The sequence below is a fragment of the Pleurodeles waltl genome, chromosome 7, assembly GCF_031143425.1.
Source record: "Pleurodeles waltl isolate 20211129_DDA chromosome 7, aPleWal1.hap1.20221129, whole genome shotgun sequence".
NCBI lineage: Eukaryota > Metazoa > Chordata > Amphibia > Caudata > Salamandridae > Pleurodeles > Pleurodeles waltl.
Genome location: NC_090446.1, coordinates 1,190,739,199 through 1,190,764,570, shown reverse-complemented (window position 1 = coordinate 1,190,764,570; position 25,372 = coordinate 1,190,739,199). Strand labels below are relative to the sequence as shown.

The following is a 25,372-nucleotide window of genomic DNA, read 5'->3' as shown; positions in this document are numbered from 1 at the left end:
GGGCTCCACCTTGTTCGGTTCTCATGCCGATGACGAGATGGCTAGAATGAAAGCTGAACTAGATACCTTGAAAGCGGTAGGGATGGAAAGACCGAAAGAACAAAGAAAGGTTTTCCGGCCATATCAACGACGACTTTTCACCCACCGGTATCAGTCGCCACACTGGATGTCTTCGCGCCCCCAGCAACAGCAACAACAGCAGTATCAAAGGGGTTTCTCTACTCAGCGAAGGTCGACAAGGGGTCGTTCAACACCTCAAACTCAGGCAACTCGACAGGCTCCCACGTCTAAGCCCTGAATCTTTGCTTCCCCCTCCTCCGTTATCCACTCCGGTAGGGGGAAGTATCTCAAATCATCTGGACGAGTGGCTACGCATCACAACAGACGCCTGGGTATTGAATATTGTGAGACATGGTTACGCTCTCAGATTCACCAGTCCTCCACCATCTGTTCCACCCAAAACAGCCAACCGCCATCTCGAAGCTCTACAGTTAGAGGTCAATATCCTATTGCAAAAAAGAGCCATAGAACCCGTTCCCATCAGCCAGCAAGGGAAGGGGATTTATTCGAGATATTTCCTTGTACCGAAAAAAGACAAACAAGAGTTTCGTCCCATCTTAGATCTGAGGACAGCAAACAAATGGATTCGCAAAGAAAAATTCAGGATGTTAGCCTTACACCAAATTTATCCACATCTACGTCAGGGCGACTGGCTATGTGCGATAGATCTTTGCGACGCTTACTTTCACATCCCAGTAACCAAGAAACATCGAAAATTCCTAAGGTTCACTGTCGGAAAACGCCATTACCAATTTGCAGTTCTACCTTTCGGCCTAAAATCAGCGCCAAGAACTTTTTCCAAATGCATGGCGGTAGTAGCCGCCCACTTGAGGAAACAGCGAATATTCGTCTACCCCTATCTAGATGATTGGCTCATAAAGGCCTCCAGTTGTCTCGAGACACAGCAACATTTCGAATGGACTCTACAACTGCTGCAAAAACTTGGTCTTCAAGTCAATCTCCTGAAATCTACGGCAACACCTGTTCAGAGGTTGCATTACTTAGGGGCCATTGTAGATACCAGGCTAGGAAAGGTGTTTCCTTCGGAGGAACGACGGTTATCGATTCTCCAGAAGTGCAAACAACTGCAGGAAAGACCTCAAGCCACTGCAAGAATAATAGCTTCTCTACTGGGCTCGATGGCGTCTTGTATCCATCTGGTTCCCAATGCTCGCCTCCATATGAGACCATTGCAGGAAAACCTGGAGGATCAGTGGTGTCAACTGAGGGACGATTGGGAGAACAAAGTCCTTCTTTCTCCTCACACCCTACAATCCCTCAAGTGGTGGTGTTTACCCAGCAATCTCTTGGTGGGGATTCCGTTCCAACAACGGCCCCCATCTCAAACCATCGTAACAGATGCGTCACTGATCGGATGGGGGGCGCACATGGAACATCTTCGAGTCCAAGGCGAGTGGTCACAGAGAGAGAGTCTCTATCACATCAACCTGCTGGAACTTCGCGCAGTCCACCTTGCGCTCAAAGCCTTCCTTCCCTCTCTGAGAACGGAAACTCTCCTTCTCCAGACAGACAACGTGGCCACTATGTACTACGTGAACAAACAAGGAGGCACCAGGTCCAGAATTTTATCCAGAGAGGCTCAGACAATCTGGCATTGGCTTCTAGCCAGGAACCTGTCACTAGTGGCAACTCACCTGCCCGGCATCCAGAATGTTCAAGCGGATGCCCTCAGTCGGGTAATGGACGAGAACCACGAATGGGTACTACACGACGACGTCGTTCATTCCATTTTCGCACTCTGGGGTACCCCCTCTACAGACCTATTCGCAACCCCAGAAAACAAAAAATGCCAAAACTTCGCCTCCAGATATTACCATCCAGGGACACTGGGGAATGCCCTGTGGATAAGCTGGTCAGGAGCATTTCTTTACGCCTTTCCACCGCTTCCCCTGATTCCGGCGGTCCTCCAGAAGCTGTCCAATGTTCAGACCAAAATGATCCTAATTGCTCCGGAGTGGCCACGCCAGTGGTGGTTCCCAGACCTTCTTCACCGGTCACTCAAACCACACATCAGGCTACCATATCGTCCGGACCTTCTCACGAAGTTCAGAGGGCAGATATCTCATCCCAACCCCTCATCGTTGAGTTTGGCAGCATGGCTCCTGAGCTAGTGCAATATGGACACTTGAACCTACCTCAGGATTGTATGGAAATTCTGAAGGAAGCAAAGCGCCCTTCCACACGATCAGCCTATGCAAGCAAGTGGAAGAGATTCTGCATTTGGTGTTTACACAACAACATTGACCCGGTTTCCTGTGGAGAACAATCTATCCTGCCATACTTGTTAAGTTTGGCAAAATCGGGCTTACAACTGTCGTCAATAAAAGTTCACTTGGCGGCTGTCACAGCATACAGAAAGAGTCCTTCACAAACTTCCTTTTTTCGGATTCCGATTATTAAGGATTTCCTAGAAGGTTTAAAGAAGGTTTTTCCCCCCATTAGAAAGCCTTCTCCTCCATGGGAACTGAACGTTGTCTTATCACGTCTGATGCTGCCGCCATTCGAGCCAATACATAAGGCATCGCTGCAACATCTCACATGGAAAGCTGCTTTTCTGGTGGCAATCACTTCAGCGCGTAGGGTCAGCGAAATCCAGGCCCTTTGCGCTCAGGAACCCTACACGGTTTTTCATTCTGCAAAAGTGGTAATGAGAACTCATCCAAAATTTTTACCTAAGGTAGTCTCCGACTTCCATGTGAACCAAACAATTTCATTACCGACTTTCTTTCAGAATCCAGCTACTCCTGCTGAGAGAACTCTGCACTCTCTGGATGTAAAGAGAGTATTGAAATTTTACTTGGACAGGACAAAAAGCTTACGAAAATCACAACAGCTTTTTATTAACTATGGCCCAATCAGAACAGGTTTGGGTACATCTAAACAATCTTTATCCAGGTGGATTGTTTCATGTATAATGTTATGTTATCAGTTAGCAAACAAATCCCTTGGTGGTAGGCCAAAAGCCCACTCTACCAGAGGGAAAGCAGCTACTGTAGCCTTGATGAGAAATGTCCCTTTGGCAGAAATATGCAAGGCTGCCACTTGGAGGTCGGTCCATACCTTTACTAAGCATTACTGCCTTGATACAGACGCTAGGGCAGATGCTCAGGTTGGGCAGGCTTTGCTCAAGAATTTGTTTGCATGATTCATGTTTTTCTCAGTATTCTTATATCTACTCCACCGCGGTTATGGGGATGGGCTTGCTACTCTATTCAGTGCTTATGACTATACATGGAAATCCCCTACGAGAGAAGAAATGGTTTCTTACCTGTAACTCCAGTTCTCTCGTAGGGGTATTTCCATGATAGTCATAAGCAACCCTCCCTCCTCCCCGGTGGAGTTGACATAGAACATGAATATTATGGAGGTTGGTACTCCAACAAATGTTTTGTTTTTTCTTCATGTCAGGTTAATAGCCTCCAAAAAAGAACTGAGGCAACTGCCTTTTGCTGTGCATGATGGGAAACAGGAAGACTTTACTTTCTTAAAGGCACAGCTCTATTTTCATTCTGTATAATGGCAGCCTATGGGCTACACTGCCCTACATTGTTTTATTCTCATGAGAGGTGTAAATAAAATATGAGAATGTATTTATTTATGTATTTATAGAATAAATAGAGGTTTAAACGTGAAATTTACACTACAACTGTTTTTTTCTTCTAACAATTTGGCCTGTGTAGCTGTTCACATAGGCTGCACATTGTTATTCTTAAGTGTTTTTCACAGACCTTTTTGTCAAGGAGCTGATGATTGCACTTAAGAATATACTACACAACAGTGCTCCGGGGTCCCCGCGGGCGCGCGGAACTATTCAGTGCTTATGACTATCATGGAAATACCCCTACGAGAGAACTGGAGTTACAGGTAAGAAACCATTTCTTATTCACTATACTGCCTTATTTCCAAAAAGGACGGATCACTTCAACCAATACTGTATCTCATACCATTAAATCAGTACATTCTATCAGAGAATTTCCATATGGTAACTCTCCAAGACATAATACCTCTATTACAAAAAGGAGACTTCATGTCCGCACTGAATTTAAAGGATTCATATTTCCACATCCTAATACATCCAGCCCACAGGAATTATATCCTTGTAATACAGGGAAGACATTACCAATTCAAGGTGCTCCCTTTTGGAGTAACAACTGCACCTCGTGTATTAACGAAATGTCTGGCGGTAGTTGCAGTACATCTACGCAGACAGAGCATTCAGGTCTTTCCGTATCTTGACGATTAGCTAATCAAGTCCAGTTCACCCCAGATATGCATTCAGCACACTCAAACACTTCAGATTCTTCATCAGCTAGGTTGTACAATCAACATACAAAAATCCCATCTTCATCCATCTCAGATACAGCCATGTCTAGGGGCTGTTTTCAGCACACACTTAGGATTCCAAATGCACTCAGGATTCAAACTATAGTAACCTTCTTGCAGCAGTTACACTCCAGATAACAGTGAGAACAATCCAGAGAATTCTAGGGCTGATGGCTTCTTGTATTGCAATAGTACCACATGGAAGACTACATGCAGCCACTGCAGGAGTGCCTGGCGAGTTAATGGACTCCATCACAGGGTCAACTCCAAGATCTAGTGTTGGTAGGCAGCTGCACACATCATTCTCTGCAATGGTGGAACACACAAAATTTGTTAAAAGTGCAGCTGCTTCTAGACCCTGTTCCCCAGATCACTCTTACAGTGGATGCATTTCACAGGCTGGGTTGCTCACCTACACAACCTGTCAATACAAGGACTTTGGGACTCCGAACACAAAGCCCTACACATCAACTGCCTGGAACTCCAAGCTATTCATCTAGCATTGAAAGCTTTTCTGGTTCACCTTCAAGACAAAGTTGTCTTGGTCCAGACGGACAACACAACAGCAATGTTTTATTTACAGAAACAGGGGAGACACACACACTCTACAGTTGTCACACCTATCTCAGACAATCTGGCTTTGGGCATTTCAACATGAGATTCGCTTGTTAGTGGAACACCTCCCAGGGATGGACGAGGATTCTACTGACCAGCTCAGCAGGATATGGCAACAAGTCTACGAATGGGAACTCCACCCTCGAGTCGTCCAGCCATACTTCCAACAGTGGCATTTTCCACAAACAGACTTTTTTGCAGCCGCAAACAATGCAGTGTCCAAACTTTGGATCCGGGCTCCCACACCCACGATCCATGGGCAATGCTCTATGGATTAACTGGTCAGGAATATTTGCCTATGCTTTTCTAAGTCTCCCTCTGCTTCTATTTGTGGTGAGGAAGCTAAGGCTGACCTCTCACTCATTCTAGTACCTCCCAGTTGGGCAAGTCAACCGTGGTTCACAACCTTTCTCAAACTGTCAGTAGTTCCCCACCAGAAGGTCCCTCTACATCAGGACCTTCTCACTCAGAACCATGGAGAAATCAGGCACCCAAATCCCAAAGAACTAAATTTGCGATTTGGTTCCTGAGGTCATAGAGTTCGTATATTTAAACCTACAGAATGCATGAACATTCCGAAAGAACCATGTAAGCCTACAACTAGAGTATGTTATGCTGCCAAAAAGAAAAAAAATGTTTTTTATTGTCAAAGAAAACATACTAACCCTTTTAATGCAACTATTCAAAATATCGTTTGCTGTTAGATTCATTTACTTACCTGTGGGTTAGCGTAAACATCAATACTGTTACACCATGCAGCAGTTGCCGCATATCTACAGAATAGACAACACTTATCATTGTTCAGGATACCTGTGATAAAGGCATTTATGGAAGGTATTAAGAGTAATTGCACCTAGAGTGCCTCCAGCGCTAATATGGAACCTTAATATTGTACCTACTAGACTAAAGGGACCACCATTTGAACCAATATATAACTGTCCAATTCAGTTTCTTTCATCGAAGGTAGCATTTCTAGTGACAATCACTTCACTAAGACCTATGCATGAGCTTCATGCATTAATATTAGAGGGACAATTCTTCCAAATTCATAAAGATAGGGTAGACCTGTGTACCAGTCCTAATCTTCCTCCCAAGGTTCTCTACATTTCACCTAAATCAATTGTTTGAATTACCAGTTTTCTTCCCACAACCTGAATGAGTTGCAGAAAGAGTTCTACACACTTAAGATGTTAAAAGGGCATTAATGTATTATGCTGACAGAACTAAAGAGTTTCGAAAAACCCACTAACTCTTTTTTGCCTTCTCACCTCCACACAGAGGGAAGGCTATATCTAAAGCATGGATCTCAAGATGGATAATTAAACGTATCCAAACTTGTTACGATAATACTAAAAGACATTTAACGACACCTCCTAGAGCACACTCAACTCGTAAAGTAGGTGCATCTATGGAATTTTTGGGAAATATACCAATTTCTAAAATTTGTAAAGCAGCCACTTGGTCAAATCCACACACTTTCACTAAACGCTGTTGTGTGGATGTACTAGCAAGACAAGAGGCAAATGTTGGACAGGCAGTACTTTATGCTGTTTTTCAAACAATTGCAATACCCACGGGTTAGCCACTGCTTTCTGGAGGGCACTGCTTTATGGTCTATGCAGAGCATCTGTGGCCACAGCCACACATGCTATCGAGAGGATTATGCTAATTAACCTGTAAGCATCTGTTTGTGGCGTGTAGTGCTGTAGTTTCACGTGCGTCCGCCCTCTTACCCGGACGTTGCAGTACTTTATTACACTTTATTTGCATGGACATCTTTATGTAAACACTCTGCACACACTCCATTCTCACCTGACTGCCAGAAAACAATTCAACAATGGAGGTGATGCCCATGCGCACGATCACCGAGAGGAGGGGTCACTTTACCTCAGTACTCCAACAGCTTCTTCGAAGAAAAACAACTTGCACATATCCAGACCTAACAATAGATGGCAGACATATGCAGAGCATGTGACTCTGCAGCACTGCATGCCACAAACAGATTCTTACAGGATAAGTAACATAATCCTTACACACAGATATATATGTATATGTGTATGTATATATATATATATATACATATATATATATATATATATATATATATATATATATATGTTCGATGGCATGTGTAGCTGCAGATACACATGCTTTGCACATCCCGCCATCTAGTGTTGGGCTCGGAGTGTTACAAGTTGTTTTTCTTCGAAGAAGTCTTTTCGAGTCACGAGATCGAGGGACTCCTCCCGTTTCGGCTCCATTGCGCATGGGCGTCGACTCAATCTTAGATTGTTTTCTTTCCGCCATCGGGTTCGGACGTGTTCCTTTTCGCTCCCCGTTTCGGTTCGGAAAGATAGTTAGAATCTCGGAAAATTTGACGGTATTGTTTGCGTTCGTTATCGGGTTAGTTACAACAGATCGACACGAATTTTGAAGAGCTCCGGTGGCCCTTCGGGGTTTTCGATACCCCGTCGGGGCCTGCTCGGCCCGACCACGTGTCTCTTCAAGGCTAATGGAACGGACCCCATTCCGCTTCTACCCCAAATGTCACAACAAGTATCCTTATATAGATCAGCATCTGGTCTGTAACTTGTGTTTGTCTCCAGAACACAAAGAAGATACTTGTGAAGCCTGTCGAGCGTTTCGGTAGAGGAAGACATTAAGAGACCGAAGAGCGAGAAGACTACAGATGGCGTCGGCACCGACAGGACAAAAACACTTGGAGGAGGAAGAAGAAACCTTCTCCATCAAGGATTCGGACGAGGTCGATCCCGAACAGACGCCGAAAACCGTGAGTAAGACGTTGACACCCAAAACTCACGGAAAGACCACTAAAGCCCAGGGGACGCCACCGCCAGCAGGCCATGGCTTAACCCGAAAAATAGGTGACCGATCATCGGCACCGAAAAAGGGCACGCATGTGTCGAAGACATCCGACTCCGGTCGAGATACTGGCACAGAGCAGACTCGACCCCGAGACAGCGGGTCAGAGCAAGTTCGGCACCGAGAGGGCGGCACCGAAACGAGTCGGCACCGAGAGACCGGAACGCCAACAATTTTAAAAGTCTCGTCGGAGCTGAAAAAGGCTGCCGAAAAAGTTTCCATTCCGAAACATCCGGCCTCGGAACCGAAAACAGGTTCCTACACAGAGGAACGGGGACTGTCCTCACAAATGCAAGGATATAGGTTCGGACAAGAACTAGAGTCAATGGAGCCAGACTACACTCAGAGAAGGCTCCACATCCAAAAGGACACAGGGAAGATAAGTACTCTTCCCCCAATTAGGATGAAAAGAAGACTTGCCTTTCAAGAAAAAGACAAGCAGCCACAGGCAAAGGTGGCAAGAAAAAGTAACACCGCCACCATCTCCACCACATAACGCACACATCACCGGTAGCCACTCCACCACTGATGCAGTCCCAACTCATACTGGAATGAGTCAGGATGATCCAGACGCATGGGATCTTTATGATGCGCCAGTATCAGATAACAGCCCAGACTGTTATCCAGCGAGACCGTCGCCACCTGAGGACAGTACAGCCTACACACAGGTGGTGTCAAGAGCAGCGGCGTTTCATAATGTCACCCTGCATGCAGAGCCTATTGAGGATGACTTTTTATTTAACACACTATCCTCCACACATAGCCAATAACAAAGTCTCCCTATGCTACCTGGAATGCTAAAACACTCCAAACAAGTGTTTCAGGAGCCTGTGAAGGGCAGGGCCATAACTCCAAGGGTGGAGAAGAAATACAAGCCACCGCCAACAGACCCTGTATACATAATGCAGCAATTAACACCAGACTCTGTGGTAGTAGGGGCAGCTCGCAAGAGAGCGAACTCACACACCTCGGGAGACGCACCACCTCCAGACAAGGAGAGTCGCAAGTTCGATGCTGCGGGGAAAAGGGTTGCAGCACAAGCGGCCAACCAATGGCACATTGCCGGCGAGATATGATAGGGCTCATTGGGACGAAATGCAACATTTCATTGAACACTTACCCAAAGAGTTCCAAAAAAGGGCACAACAGGTGGTGGAGGAAGGATAGAGTATCTCGAACAATCAGATACGCTCGGCAATCGAGGCAGCAGATACAGCTGCTAGGACAGTAAATTCAGCAGTGACCATAAGGAGACAACCATGGCTGCGTACATCAGGATTCAAGCCGGAAATACAACAAGCTGTGCTGAATATGCCATTTAACGGACAGCAGTTGTTTGGGCCGGAGGTGGACACTGCTATCAAAACTTAAAAAGGACACTGATACGGCCAAAGCCATGGGCGCACTCTACTCCCCACAGAGCAGAGGCACATTCCGTAAAACACAGTTTCGAGGGGGGTTTCCAGGACAAAGCACAGAACCCTCAACCTCACAAACAAGGCCCACTTATCAGAGCCAATATCAGCGGGGAAGTTTTCGGGGACAATATAGAGGGGGCCAATTCCAAAAGAGTAGAGGGAAGTTCCAAAGTCCCAAAACTCCTCAAAACAAGCAGTGACTTCCACGTCACAAATCCCCAACACATAACACCTGTGGGGGGGAGACTAACCACGTTCTACAAACATTGGGAGGAAATAACAACAGGCACTTGGGTCCTAGCAATTATCCAGCATGGTTATTGCATAGAATTTCTCAAATTCCCTCCAAATGTCCCACCGAAAACACACAATATGTCAAAACAACACATGGATCTTCTAGAACTAGAAATCCAAGTGTTGTTACTAAAAGATGCAATAGAACTGGTACCAATTCATCAGAGAGGAACAGGAGTTTACTCGCTGTACTTTCTCATACCCAAAAAGGACAAAACTCTAAGACCTATTTTAGATCTCAGAACATTAAATACCTACATCAGATCAGATCACTTTCACATGGTGACATTACAGGACGTAATCCCATTGCTCAAACAACAAGATTACATGACAACACTAGACCTAAAGGATGCATACTTCCATATACCAATACATCCTTCACACAGAAAGTACTTAAGGTTTGTATTCCAAGGGGTACATTACCAATTCAAAGTGTTGCCATTCGGGATAACAACTGCGCCAAGAGTTTTTACAAAATGCCTGGCAGTAGTGGCTGCACATATCAGGAGGCAGCAAATACATGTGTTCCCGTACCTAGACGATTGGTTAATCAAAACCAACACGCAAAAAAGGAGTTGACAACACACAAAGTATGTCATAGAAACCCTCCACAAACTAGGTTTCTCACTCAACTACACAAAGCCACACCTTCAGCCGTGTCAAACACAGCAATACTTAGGAGCAAAAATCAACACAACAAAAGGGATTGCCACTCCAAGTCCACAAAGGGTACAGGCATTTCACAATGTAATACAGGCCATGTATCCAAAACAGAAGATACAAGTCAAGATGGTGATGAAACTATTAGGCATGATGTCCTCATGCATAGCCATTGTCCCAAACGCAAGGTTGCACATGCGGCCCTTACAACAGTGCCTAGCATCACAATGGTTACAGGCACAGGGTCAACTTCTAGATCTAGTGTTGTTAAACCGCCAAACATACACCTCGCTTCAATGGTGGAACAATATAAATTTAAACCAAGGGCGGCCTTTCCAAGACCCAGTGCCTCAATACGTAATAACGACAGATGCCTCCATGATAGGGTGGGGAGCACACCTCAATCAACACAGCATCCAAGCACAATGGGACACTCAGCAGAGACAGTTTCACATAAATCAATTAGAACTACTGGCAGTATTTCTAGCGTTGAAGGCATTTCAACCCATAATAAGCCACAAACACATTCTTGTCAAAACAGACAACATGACAACAATGTATTATCTGAACAAACAGGGAGGAACACACTTGACACATTTGTGTCTCCTGGCACAGAGAATATGGCATTGGGCGATTCACAACCACATTCGCCTAATAGCACAGTTTATTCCAGGAATTCAGAATCAGTTAGCAGACAATCTCTCTTGGGATCACCAACAGATCCACGAATGGGAGATTCACCCCCAAATACTAAACACTTACTTCCAAAGATGGGGAACACCACAAATAGACCTATTTGCAACAAAAGAAAACGCAAAATGCCAAAACTTCGCATCCAGGTACCCACAAGATCAATCTCAGGGCAATGCGTTATGGATGAGCTGGTCAGGGATATTTGCATACGCTTTTCCCCCTCTCCCACTCCTTCCGTATCTAGTAAACAAATTGAGTCAAAACAAACTCAAACTCATACTAATAGCACCAACCTGGGCAAGACAACCTTGCTACACAACACTACTAGACCTCTCAGTAGTACCTCATATCAAGCTTCCAAACAGACCAGATCTGTTAACTCAACACAAACAACAGATCAGGCATCCAAATCCAGCATCACTGAAGCTAGCAATTTGGCTCCTGAAGTCTTAGAATTCGGACATCTAGACCTTACACAGGAATGTATGGAGGTCATAAAACAAGCAAGGGAACCAACCACAAGACATTGCTATGCAAATAAGTGGAAAAGATTTGTTTATTATTGCCAAAATAATCAAATTCAACCATTACACGCATCTTCTAAAGACATTGTAAGCTACTTACTGCATTTACAAAAGTCAAAGCTTGCTTTTTTATCCATTAAAATACATCTTACCGCAATTTCAGCTTATCTGCAAATTGCGCACTCAACTTCATTATTTAGGATCCCAGTCATAAAAGCATTTATGGAGGGCCTAAAGAGAATTATTCCACCAAGAACGCCACCAGTTCCTTCGTGGAACCTTAACATTGTCTTAACACGACTCATGGGTCCAGCTTTTGAACCCATGCACTCATGTGAGATACAATATTTAACATGGAAAGTAGCGTTTCTCATTGCCATCACATCTCTAAGAAGAGTAAGTGAAATACAGGCATTTACCATACAAGAACCCTTTATTCAGATACACCAGCATAAAGTAGTTTTACGAACTAACCCAAAGTTCTTACCAAAAGTAAAATCACTGTTTCACTTAAATCAAACAGTAGAACTACCAGTGTTCTTTCCAGAATCAGATCCTGAAGCTGAAAGAGCACTACATACATTAGACATCAAAAGAGCTTTAATGTACTACATTGATAGAACAAAACAAATACGAAAAACAAAACAACTGTTCGTTGCTTTTCAAAAACCTCATACAGGGAATCCAATATCCAAACAAGGCACTGCCAGATGGATAGTTAAATGTATTCAAACCTGTTATCTCAAAGCAAAAAGAGAACTGCCTATAACACCAAAGGCACATTCAACTAGGAAGAAAGGTGCTACTATGGCCTTTCTAGGAAACATTCCAATAACTGAAATATGTAAGACAGCCACATAGTCTACGCCTCATACATTCACCAAACATTACTGCGTGGATGTGTTAACAACACAACAAGCCACAGTAGGACAAGCAGTACTACGAACTTTATTTCAAACAACTTCAACTCCTACAGGCTGAGCCAACGCTTTTGGGGAGATACACATGCTTTGCATAGATTAGTAAGCAGTTATCTGCAGCTACACATGCCATCGAACGGAAAATGTCACTTACCCAGTGTACATCTGTCCGTGGCATGAGACGCTGCAGATTCACATGCGCCCACCCGACTCCCCAGGAGCCTGTAGCCGTTTCGAAGTTGATCTTGAACATTTGTAAATTTGTAAATATATCACTTTAAACCACATTATGTACATACATATTTACTCCTTTGCATGGGCACTATTACTATAATACACAACTCCTGCCTCACCCTCTGCGGGGAAAACAATCTAAGATGGAGTCGACGCCCATGCGCAATGGAGCCGAAAGGGGAGGAGTCCCTCGATCTCGTGACTCGAAAAGACTTCTTCGAAGAAAAACAACTTGTAACACTCTGAGCCCAACACTAGATGGCGGGATGTGCAAAGCATGTGAATCTGCAGGGTCTCATGCCACGAACAGATGTACACTGGGTAAGTGACATTTTCCATATATATATATATATATATATATATATATATATATATATATATATATATACACATACATGGGTGGTTAAGCCTTTGTTGTAAAGGCATGCAGGGTTTCAGCTTTGTATTAAAGGCTGTTTCCCTTGTATTGTATCATAACTAACTTTGAAACATGTTTGTTGCATGTAGCTCAGCCATAGTACATCACTTTGGACTCTTGGGGGCCGATTAAGAGTTTGGCAGTCCCAGTGCGGGACTGCCAAACTCACGGGACGGACGCTAACGCCATGGTGGTGCCCCCCAAACTCCCACCCCCCTTACAAGGTTTCTGCCGATCTGACCTTGAAATAGAGCATTCCCACACGTCATATCAGGATGGAATAGTGCTATGAGATAGCACTCGACTCCCGTAAAGGAGCAGAGTGCCATCTCGTAGCACAGAGTCGGCCGACCAGCATCCTCGAAATGCGCACTGTGTGCAAAGCATGGGCAGTGCCAGGGCCTCCCTGTGGCCCCCGGCACTTGTTCTCTGCTAGCCTTTTCATGGTGGGGAAACGGCAATGAAAAGGCTGGCAGAAAACAAGATTGTAATCAGCCAGGCAGTACTGAGTGAAGTGACAGCTGGAGCTGAATACCGGTGTCACCCAAGTGTGCTGTCAGTTCCTTTCTTTCTATGGCTTTATACACGTATTCAGAGCTGAACTTTTTCACTTCAATTGGCGACATTTTATTCTTGTAAATATCAAAGAGAGTGAAGCCACATCATTCTCGAAACCAAAATCTCTTAAAAATTTATGTTGTGGCCCTCAACAGCTGGTTTCTATCAGCAATAGGTTGTTGTCCACGGATGTACTAATAGCTGTTAGACTCATTTTTTGGTCTTCCCTCCACCAGGAGGAAGAGTCTCTTGATGTAGAGACATGGTGGGATCAGTGAAACGGCAGTGAAGTCAAATTACCTCCTATCCCAGATTACTGTTTTATTTGTACTAAGTTAGGGGTAAGATTAAAAGAAGTGAAATGTGTTAGGAATAGGTTATGTATCCTTCACATCCATAAAATTAGTTGGCATGTTTCAGCCTACTTGCACCTAAAAAGGTCTTTGGCTTTATTCGGGACCTCAATCTATCAGATCCCATTCCTGCCCAACTGGACAATCCTGATTGAAACCTGGAAGTAAGTACACTGACTCATTCCATCTGGAAAAGGAAAATAAAGAGCACATATACATGCAGAAAGCGAAATCCCAAGCTTCTCAAGCAAGTCAATAATTGTGAGCAGTGAAACCCAAAATGAGAATTCAGTGTTCTCCTATGCCCTCTTGAGCAAAGACAAGAAGGAAGGAAAGGGCCAGTTTGTCAGTATACATAACAACAGAACATCTTTAGTGTGTATCGTGTGCAGCAACTAGAAGTGGTGGTGTCATTACATGGGCACTGACAAACGTAGCAGATTTGAAAAAACTAACTATATCGTGAGCATGATATTATTTTCGATATTGTTGCAGTTTTTCAAATCTGCTACATTTGTCAGCTTTCCTGCGGTCCATCATGGGAAGGCTGTTTCAGGTCCTCACAAGTAACACCACTACCACCACCATGTGGTATTGCAACAAGTGAGGTGGGGTCCTGGGCTTCATGCCAAGAGTCCCTACACTTCTCAACTTGGCTAAATCCTCAAGGCATCTCCAGGATCCTACACCAACTGGTGGTGTCTGTAAACTCCAGTGCTGACAAACTCAGTCACCCATGCCTAGAGGATCGGAAATGGCAGCTCCACCCAGAGGTGGTGCTTGGCAGCAATTAAATTGTGTTTCCCTATAAACCGGGTTCCAGTGGTTGTCTGAGTCGATGTCTTAGAATTCCTGCTCCATGGCCCTCAGGGGCTCGGACAAGGGCACCAATGAAGAGAGACCACACTCAGCCTGACCGCCGCCATGAGAACATGCACTATCAACACTGTTTGCATATTGTGCTTCCCAACCTGTCTAGAGTGGGGTACTGGACTCCTGTATTACTTTTCTGCCACTAACTCTCCTGCCCAGAGTTCCGAAGAAGATCATAACCGACTGGGCTAAAGTCATCCTAGTTGTGAGTAAATGGCATGTATTACATGGTGTGGTTGTGCAATCTCACCGTGTAATAAACTTACCACCCCCTCAGAACCCTTAAGTTTCGACTGACAAACCTTCTGCTCAACCCCTGAGGATCTTTATCACTGAGCAGCAAGGCTTACTTTTCGGTCTCTAAAGATAGTGAGGGAGTCCTGGTTGCAGGGTCGCCTGGCTCTTGGAGTCTCTTGGCTTGACTGGGTTCTAGAGACAGCTTCTCCTTGAGCAGGACACAGCAGACACAGTCCCTCCCTTTTCTAGCCAACAGGTGCAGCAGGTGTAGTCTTCGATGGTGAGCCCATCTTTGTTGGTCCCTCAGTGCAGCAGGGCAGTCCTTCAGTTCTTCCAAGGCGGTCGTGATCTGAGATCTGGTGCCCATTTTATGCTTAGAAAGTGTCCTAAGTTCTGGGTGTGGTTGGTAGCTAATGGCCTACCAGGTTCCCACCCACCTGGTGACTACTTCCTGTGCAGTGTGGCATCTGGCTACTCCAGGAAGCATCATCCTGCCTACTCTCAAGATGGCAAGACATCTCTCCAGGTTTCCCAACCTCACTAGCCCACCCTTCAGGCACCTTGGGAAACCGGTTTAACAACTGGTTTCCCCGCTCTGCTCTCCTGGCCAGCCTGCCTACCTCAACGGGGTGAAGCCCCCCCTCCCCTAGTGTTACACATCTGCCCTTCAAAGAGTGCTTTACCTTTGAGGCCTGCCTTTTGAGGCTAGCACCCAAGTGGCTTCCTGCAGGAATGAAGTGGCACCTCCGTGCCCTGCAGTCGTCCTTGTTCTCTTTCCTTAGAATCGTTGGGACATCTCTCCAGGTGGGCAGAAGGTTGTCTCGTGGGACAGGCTCAAGGTGTTACCGGGAAAGGTACAGGAGTTTTAAGGCAACAAAGTGGCAGCTTTGCTAAAGCTGCACACCACAACAAGTTACGTTAATTTTGACTTGAGATACAAGTCATGCTTAATGTAATGAGTTGTTGGATACCCTGGAGCACCCGCTTTGGTCACACCATTCAGGAGTTAGCACAGCTGAGGAGTCAGCGTGCAACCCTATATTTGCTAATTGGGCTACCAAATCTTTCCACAGTAAAAACAGTAGTTCTGTGCGCTTTACTGTCCCGTACATGTCCTGCCTGTGTTATATGTTGCACCCTGCCAGGGCTCAGCAGGTCCACCAGAGGAGTGACTTACACACATTGTAGGAAGCTGGCTCTGTATATGCTGTACCAAAATGATGTGTAATGTGCACCAAGTCCGGGGGTTCCCCAGAGGCATAACAGAGTCTAAAGTAGATAATACTAAGGCTCTGTTTTCTGGTAGTGTGGTCGAGCAATTAGCTTATCAGAGGGTAGTGCAAAACAGTCAAGATATTAGGCACACACTCAATGACTAACTCCAGGCCAATTGTTTTTATATAGCAAAAATATATTTATTACTAGAACCAGAAGAACTCTGTTGCATGTAAGTACGGTTGTTAATAAGTATCAAGCATATGTATCAAATATACTTTGGATTTTGCAGATAAAGCAGTTTACAGGTAAGTAAAACTTTTCTGTTTCAAAAGTTGACAGTACAATTTTTCATAGGAGTCAATAGAGTCCTAGGTGGGGCGGAAGTGTTAGCACAGTTGAAAAGTAGGTACACAACTTCCGATTCCAGTCTTTGGGTGTTAGGATGGCCAAAAGTGCCCCACCAGCAACACGGGTCCGGCTGGGTGCAGAGGTCACAGTTGGTGTCGGGATTACTATGGAATCCTATGGGGACTTAGTAGAAAAGAGATTGCAGGTAAGTACCCGTGGTTTCAAGACACAGGCCTGGGGAGTTTAGGTCTGCGATTGGGGTGGGGGGTAGGCGATGTCAGAAGAGCTATGCATAGTATGTGAATCTGCAGCACTACATGCCACGAACAGATGTACACTGTGTGAGGAAATGCCTCCTTGGCATGGTTACCCCCTAACTTTTGCCTTTGCTGATGCTAAGTTATGATTTGAAAGTGTGCTGGGACCCTGCTAACCAGGCCCCAGCACCAGTGTTCTTTCCCTAAACTGTACCTTTGTCTCCACAATTGGCACTCAGGTAAGTCCCTTGTAACTGGTACCCCTGGTACCAAGGGCCCTGATGCCAGGGAAGGTCTCTAAGGGCTGCAGCATGTCTAATGCCATCCTAGGGACCCCTCACACAGCTTGCTTCACAGCTTGTGTGTGCTGGTGGGGAGAAAATGACTAAGTCGACATGGCTCTCCCCTCAGAGTTCCATGCCAACCCCACACTGCCTGTGGCATAGCTAAGTCACCCCTCTAGCAGGCCTTATAGCCCTAATGCAGGGTGCACTATTCCACAGGTGAGGGCATACGTGCATGAGCACTATGCCCCTACAGTGTCTAAGCGAAACCTTAGACATTGTAAGTGCAGGGTAGCCATAAGAGTATATGGTCTGGGAGTTTGTCAAACACGTACCCCATAGTTCCATAATGGCTACACTGAAAACTGGGAAGTTTGGTATCAAACATCTCAGCACAATAAATGCACACTGATGTCAGTGTGCAATTTATTGTAAAATACACCCAGAGGGCATCTTAGAGATGCCCCCTGAATACCTACCTGACTTCTAGTGTAGGCTGACCAGTTCCTGCCAGCCTGCCACACACCAGACCTGTTGCTGGCCACATGGGGTGAGTGCCTTTGTCACTCTGTGGCCAGGAACAAAGCCTGTACTGGGTGGAGGTGCTTCTCACCTCCCGCTGCAGGAACTGTAAAAGCTGGCGGTGAGCCTCAAAGGCTCACCCCTTTTATTACAGCACCCCAGGGCATCCCAGCTTGTGGAGATGCCCGTCCCTCCGGCCACTACCCCCACTTTTGGCGGCAAGGCTGGAGGAGATAATGAGAAAAACAAGGAGGAGTCACCCACCACTCAGGACAGCCCCTAAGGAGTCCTAAGCTGAGGTGACCCCTGCCTTGAGAAATCCTCCATCTTGAGTTTGGAGGATTCCCCCAATAGGATTAGGGATGTGCCCCCCTCCCCAGAGGGAGGAGGCACAAAGAGGGTGTAGCCACCCTCAAGGACAGTAGCCATTGGCTACTGCCTTCCCAGACCTAAACACACCCCTAAATTCAGTATTTAGGGGTGCCACAGATCCCAGGAAATCAGATTCCTGCAACCTGAAGAAACAAGTAGGAATGCTGACCTACAAGCCTGCAGAGAAGGAGGAAGACGACAACTGATTTAGCCCCAGCCCTACCGGCCTGTCCCCAACTTTGAAAACCTGCTCCAGCGACGCATCCAACAGGGACCATTGACCTCTGAAGCCTCAGAGGACTGCCCTGGACTAAAGGACCAAGAAACTCCTGTGAACAGCGGCCCTGTTCAAAACCAGCTACCTCTTTGCAACAAAGAAGCAACTTTCAAAGACTGCACGTTTCCTGCCGGAAGCGTGAGACTTCACACTCTGCACCCGACGCCCCCGCCTCGAGATCCAGAGAACAAACACCTCAGGGAGGACTCTCCGGCGACTGCGAGCCCGTGAGTAACCAGAGACGGCCCCCCTGAGCCCTCACAGCGACGCCTGCAGAGAGAATCCAGAGGCTCCCCCTGACCGCGACTGCCTGGAACAAGGGACCCGACGCCTAGAACCAACACTGCACCCGCATCCCCCAGGACCTGAAGGAACCGAACTTCAACGCAGGAGTGACACCCAGGCGACCCTCTGCCTAGCCCAGGTGGTGGCTGTCCCGTGAAGTCCCCCCGTGCCTGCACCGCTAGTGACCCCCAGGTCCCTCCATTGATTCCTACCTGAAACCCGACCCCTGCTTTGCTCACTGCACCCCGCCGCCCCTGTGCCACTGAGGGTGTACTTTGTGTGCCTTCTTGTGTCTTCCCCTGACCCCCCCTCCAACCTCCACCCCACCCGGTGCTCTACAAAAAAAAACCTGGTCTGGCCCCCGAGGAGGCAGGTACTTACCTGCTGGCAGACTGGAACAGGAGCACCCCTGTTCCCCATAGGCGCCTATGTGTTTTGGGCACCTCTTTGACCTCTGCACCTGGAGTGCCTTGGGGCATTGTAACATGAAGCCTGATCCTTTGAGGCTCACTGCTAGGTGTTAGTTCCTGCGGGGGGAGGTGTGAAGCGTCTCCACCCAGTGCGGCTTTGTTTCTGGCCACACAGAGCACAAAGGCTCTCACCTCATGGGGTCAGAAACTCGTCTCAGTGGCAGGCTGGCACAGACCAGTCAGTCCTGCACTGAAGGATTGGGTAAAATACAGGGGCCATCTCTAAGATGCCCTCTGTGTGCATTTTTAATAAATCAAGCACTGGCATCAGTGTTGGTTTATTATTCTGAGAAGTTTGATATCAAACTTCCCAGTATTCAGTGTAGCCATTATGGAACTGTGGAGTTCATTTTTGACAAACTCACAGATCATATACTTAATATGGCCAAAGTGCACTTACAATGTCTAAGAATGGACTTAGACACTGTAGGGGCATATTGCTCATGCAGCTATGCCCTCACCTGTGGTATAGTGCACCCTGCCATAGGGCTTTAAGTCCTGCTAGAGGGGTGACTTACCTGTGCCACAGGCAGTATTTTGTGTGCATGGCATGTTGAGGGTGATGCCAGGTCGACTTTTCCTTTTCTCCCCACCAACACACACAATCTGCAATGGCAGTGTGCATGTGTTAGGTGAGGGTCCCTTAGGGTGGCGCAACACATGCTGCAGCCCTTAGGGACTTTCCCTGGTCACAGGGCCCTTGGTACCACTGGTACCTTTTACAAGGGACTTACCTGTGTGCCAGGGGTTTGCCAATTGTGGACACAAATTGGTACATTTTTAGTGAAAGAACACTGGTGCTGAGGCCTGGTTAGCAGGGTCCCAGCACACTTCTTAGTCATGTCCGCATCAATATCAGGCAAAAAGTGGGGGGTAACTACAAGAGGGAGCCATTTTCCTACAGCCAGTGTAAGGGCACACCAAATAAAAAGTCCAGACGACCCCTATTTGGTTTACAGGGCTAGCTTTAATAATCCCACGTGCTCTGTTAGTGGTAGTGTGGTTGAGCAGCTTAGGCTTATCAGAGAGGAGTGTTAAGCATTTGTTGCATACACGTCAGTAAATGGTACACACAGAAAGAAATCAAAGACCAGCTTATAAAAATAACACAGATTTTTATATGTTTCTGCATCAAGATCATCAATATTAGGTAAGTGCTTTCAGAGTTACAAGCAGACAGCAAAAATGCACAAATAACGGTCTTGAGGTGGCAGCCTCGAAGACGATTATGTTATCCTATGGGAAGAAAGACATTCACTGCAAATATATACTTGTAGTCAAAGTTCGGGTCCCCTTTGGAACCTAAGGTGCTACGGGCCAAGGTTCAAGGAACCAGCAGCAGTTTTAGTTTACTTGTCTGGGTGCAGAGGTTCTGTACAGTTTGGTAGCCTTGAATGCTACTCCAGTAGGAAGCAATAGGCACCTGTGAATCCAGACTGCAAGGGGATGCTGGGGAACTTGGGGACAAGTCCGTCAGGACCCTCAGAGGGGCTCGGTTTGTGAGGGTATTTAGAGCAATGGGGTGCAGCTGGTTGTCATGAACCCGAGCTGGAGGGTTCGGTGCAGAGGTGTTTTGCCGACTGGTCCCTTGTGTTGGAGGCTCTAACGGGTCTTTTGTTGACCTGCACAGGGAAAGAAAACACAATAGCAGGGCCACTCTCGGTGTGGCCTTGTCGGCCCTGACGTCCTTCATTGGCAGGTTGGGTTTCAAGGTGCTGGGGCCCGGGCTGGATGGCGAACAAGCCTTGGCTGGTGCAGATGCTCCGGTACTTAGGGTATTGGTGCAAAAAGGCTCCAGGACGGTGTAGCATCTCAAAAATACAAAGAGAGACTGGGCTGACCTCCTGGAGCCACAAAACCTCCTTCTGGCATGATGTTCACATGTTGGGCCCAATGCCCAGCAAAACGTTGTACCAGACAGATGCAGATGGTGCCTGCAGATGCAAGGGAGATGCTAGATGGTTGGCAAGGGCTGGACAGTCCCCCAAGGGCTTGGGAGGATGCACAGGCTTCTGGACGCGCTGGGATGGTGCAATTGTCAAAGTACCCACGGCAGGTCAGGGTTTGCCACCAAGTCATGTGTATTTTCTGTTCCCAGGTAGTCGACTCTATGTGGTGTTGAGAGGGTCCCTTAAATACTCAATTTAGGGGCGTTTACAGGAATGTAGGGTAGTAGCCAATGGGCTACTTAACCCTGGGTTGACTACAACCCCTTTATGACCACTTCCTGTGAGGAGTGGGCATAATTCTAACCCAGAATTTCTTAGTTCAGCAAAAACAAATTTTAAACCCTTCTTCGACTGTCTGCCTAAGGTGGTTACTCTTAGGGCTGTGCCCAACATGTGTGACACCCCTTCTAAACATCTAATCTCCTGTCTGCTCTGGTGGCAAATTGGCCTTTATGGCAGGGGGTGGCGTTCCCTAGGTCTGGGGGAAGCCTGGGTAACAAACGATTGTGGCAGAGGCTTTCAAACCCCTTGCCTTGGTAAACAAAATTAACTAGCCATACTGCTGGAAGAGATGTGATCGCCTTCCGCCAGGCGAGCCTTGTTTCTGGCCTCTTAAGAGCATGACTCTCACCTTCAGGTGGTCAGAAACCCGTCTGTGGTGGCAGGCTGGACTGCACCAGTCAGCCAACACATTAAGTGACTGGTAGGGATTCAGGTGCCCGGTGAGTGCATATCTTAATAAATCCGATACTGGCATCATCACGGATTTATTAAAACTAGGTGTTTGATACAAAACACACTATTTTCAGTGAAGCCATCATGTAGCTGGGTAACTCGTAATGACCAGTGCATATTCTCACTGGCAATGTCTAGCAATGGAACTATGCATTACCAGAATACATCTGCTCATGCAGAGGTGCCCTCACGTGTAGTGTAATTGATCATTTGTCTTATTTTAGGGGAAAGAGCACTAGCACTGGGGCCTGGTTAGCAGGATCTCAGTGCACTACCAATCAACATCAGTATCAGTGAGGAAAAAAGTGGGGTTGACCACGTCAAAAAGGGGCACATTCCTACCCTGACTGAGGCTGCTGGGCCTCATGGCCTCCTTTGTGCTGCTAGTGATGCATGCCCATTAGCATATGCCAGCTTTGCAGTGTGTCTTGAAGCACGAGTGAGCGCAGCATCAGGGATATCTGTCTGACATGTTCCAGAACTCTGAGGGCACTGCAAAAGATCTGTAGTGGCAGATGACGGACCTCTATTGGGTCAGCAGCAGACTCCTATCCCTTCCCCAATCGGATCTGACAATAGTGACGTGCATCACTCTTGGGAAGGGGTGGCCAATCGCAGAAGGAAACTGATGTCTGCTCAATAGGGTGACGTCTATATAGGCACAGAGCGTGTCGCTTCCGACGCTGATGATGCCACGCAAAGCTAAAAGACTTCGCCTATTGGTGCACAGGGATACCGCCCACACAACATTTCGGATCCCGTCTGACACCTTAGGATAATTCTGACTTAAGGAATCTGCAGTTAAAAGTCTCTATTAGATATGGATTTACCGCTGGAACATGTAAAAGTACCTATTCCACTTTTTAACATACAACACCCTGCAATAGAGCACATTAGGCCTACATTAAGTGGGAGTTACATGTATTAAGAAGGGAGGTTTTGACTTTGACTTCACCTTAAATGGCAAAGTCTAGATAGCAGTTTAAAACTACCCCACCAGTCTGCAGTGGCAGTCTGGTAGCCATGTTTTACTTATTTCCGTCAGGGTGGCACAACCAGTGCTTTAGTCCCTGGGGACACTCTAACTTACAGGCCCTGAGTACTACTGGTACCATATACTAGGGACTTGTAAGTAAGTTCAGCCATGCCAATTGGGGACAAGCCAATGGAACATGCTCCATTGTAAGGGCTAGATCACACACACACACACACACACTGAGTCCTCTTTAGCAGGTCTCAGGGCATTTCAGAGCCATCACACCAGTACCTAGTAGGCCAGATGGGGGTACAAAGTGGGGATAAGCCTGCAAAAAGCCTGTTTACTTACAATTACAGTGTTGATATTCTCTCCTGCCAACATGATAGAGTTGGCCAAACTTTATTAAGAACTGTTTCAGATGTTTGCATCACCCACTGACTAGCCGCTGATTAGACGAGTACTTCTTTACAGTATAAGCATAGCATGTACATATACAGCCACACATACTTCGAACGGTGTGCTCTAGATGCACAACCTCCTCCCCGGAGCCAGTGCCTTGTTTGCAGGTCCCTGTAACAAAAAGAATATTGTTAGAAATTGGGTTTTTGGTTGGCAGTCCGGTTGCCCTCTGTCCAAGCAAGAACCCTCACTCTAGTCAGGGTAAGTCACACACAATCCAAAATCAGCCTGTGCTCACCCTCCGGTAGCTTGGCACGAGCAGTCAGGCTTAACTTAGAAGGCAATGTGTGAAGCATTTGTGCAATAAATCATACAACACCATAGCATAACACCACAAAAATACACCACACAGTGTTTAGAAAAATATATAATATTTATCTGGGTATCTTCAGGTCAAAACGATCAAAGTTGCAATATGAATTTGTAAAGATATCACTGAAAAGTGATATAAAGTGTCTTAAGTCTTTAGAAAGTAAACAGAGTCTCTTTCAAACACAAAGTACCTGGTTTCTGGTGGAAAATCTCCTCAGAGGGCCACAAAGGAAGAGGTGCGTGGAAAAAGGGTGTGTGCGTCGATTTCTCCCCAGCAGACACGGACTTGCGTCGTTATTTTCCACGCTGGTAAGTCGTGCGTCGTTTTCCGGCGCGCGGACAGTCTCTTTCTGTGGGTCACGGGGATTACCAGATGTCCCGGGTCTGTGCGTGGATTTTCCTGCTTGTTTTCCGGCTGCGCGTCGTTCTGCGGGGCTGCGCGTCGAAGTTTCGATCTCACGGCAGGCGTCGCGCCGATTTCTCCTGCGGAGTCGGGCGCCGTTGTCCTTGCGAGGCCGTGCGTCAAAGTTTCGGTCGTCCCGAAGGCGTCGCATTGATCAGCGTTGGTGTGCGGCGTTTTTCTTGCCGCGGAACAAGCTGTGCGTCGAAAAGTTCGGCGCACGGAGCGTCCAAGAGGAAGAGTGAAGTCTTTTTGGTCCTGAGACTTCAGGGAACAGGAGGCAAGCTCTATCCAAGCCCTTGGAGAGCAATTTTACAGCCAGGCAAGAGTTCAGCAAGGCAGCAGGCCAACAGCAAGGCAGCAGTCCTTTGTAGAAAAGCAGACAGGTGAGTCCTTTGAGCAGCCAGGCAGTTCTTCTTGGCAGGATGTAGTTTCTGGTTCAGGTTTCTTCTCCAGCAAGTGTCTGATGAGGTAGGGCAGAGGCCCTGTTTTATACTAAGTTGTGCCTTTGAAGTGGGGGTGACTTCAAAGAGTCTCTAAGAAATGCACCAAGCCCCCTTTCAGTTCAATCCTGTCTGCCAGAGACCCAGTAGGGGGTGTGGCAGTCCTTTGTGTGAGGGCAGGCCCTCCACCCTCCCAGCCCAGGAAGACCCATTCAAAATGCAGATGTATGCAAGTGAGGCTGAGTACCCTGTGTTTGGGGTGTGTCTGAGTGAATGCACAAGGAGCTGTCAACTAAACCTAGCCAGACGTGGATTGAAGGGCACAACAAGATTTTAGTGCAAAGAAATGCTACTTTCTAAAAGTGGCATTTCTAGAATAGTAATATTAAATCCGACTTCACAGTCAGCAGGATTTTGTATTACCATTCTGGCCATACTAAATATGACCTTCCTGCTCCTTTCAGATCAGCAGCTGCCACTTCAACAGTGTATGAGGGCAGCCCCAATGTTAGCCTATGAAAGGAGCAGGCCTCACAGTAGTGCAAAAACGAATTTAGGAGTTTTACACTACCAGGACATATAACTACACAGGTACATGTCCTGCCTTTTACCTACACAGCACCCTGCTCTAGGGGTTACCTAGGGCACATATTAGGGATGACTTATATGTAGTAAAAGGGGAGTTCTAGGCTTGGCAAGTACTTTTAAATGCCAAGTCGAAGTGGCAGTGAAACTGCACACACAGGCCTTGCAATGGCAGGCCTGAGACAGGGTTAAGGGGCTACTGAGGTGGGTGGCACAACCAGTGCTGCAGGCCCACTAGTAGCATTTAATCTACCTGCCCTAGGCACATGTAGTGCACTCTACCAGGGACTTACAAGTACATTAAATAGTCAATCATGGATAAACCAATCAGTAGTACAATTTACCCAGAGAGCATATGCACTTTAGCACTGGTTAGCAGTGGTAAAGTGCCCA

At 46.7% G+C, this 25,372-nt stretch overlaps 1 protein-coding gene across 4 annotated transcripts in view; it reads left to right on the top strand.

The window, feature by feature from the left end:
- Positions 1-25,372, top strand: part of MYH10 (myosin heavy chain 10) — a 955,741-nt gene that overhangs the window by 579,545 nt on the left and 350,824 nt on the right. The gene's annotated exons all lie outside the window — the stretch shown is intronic.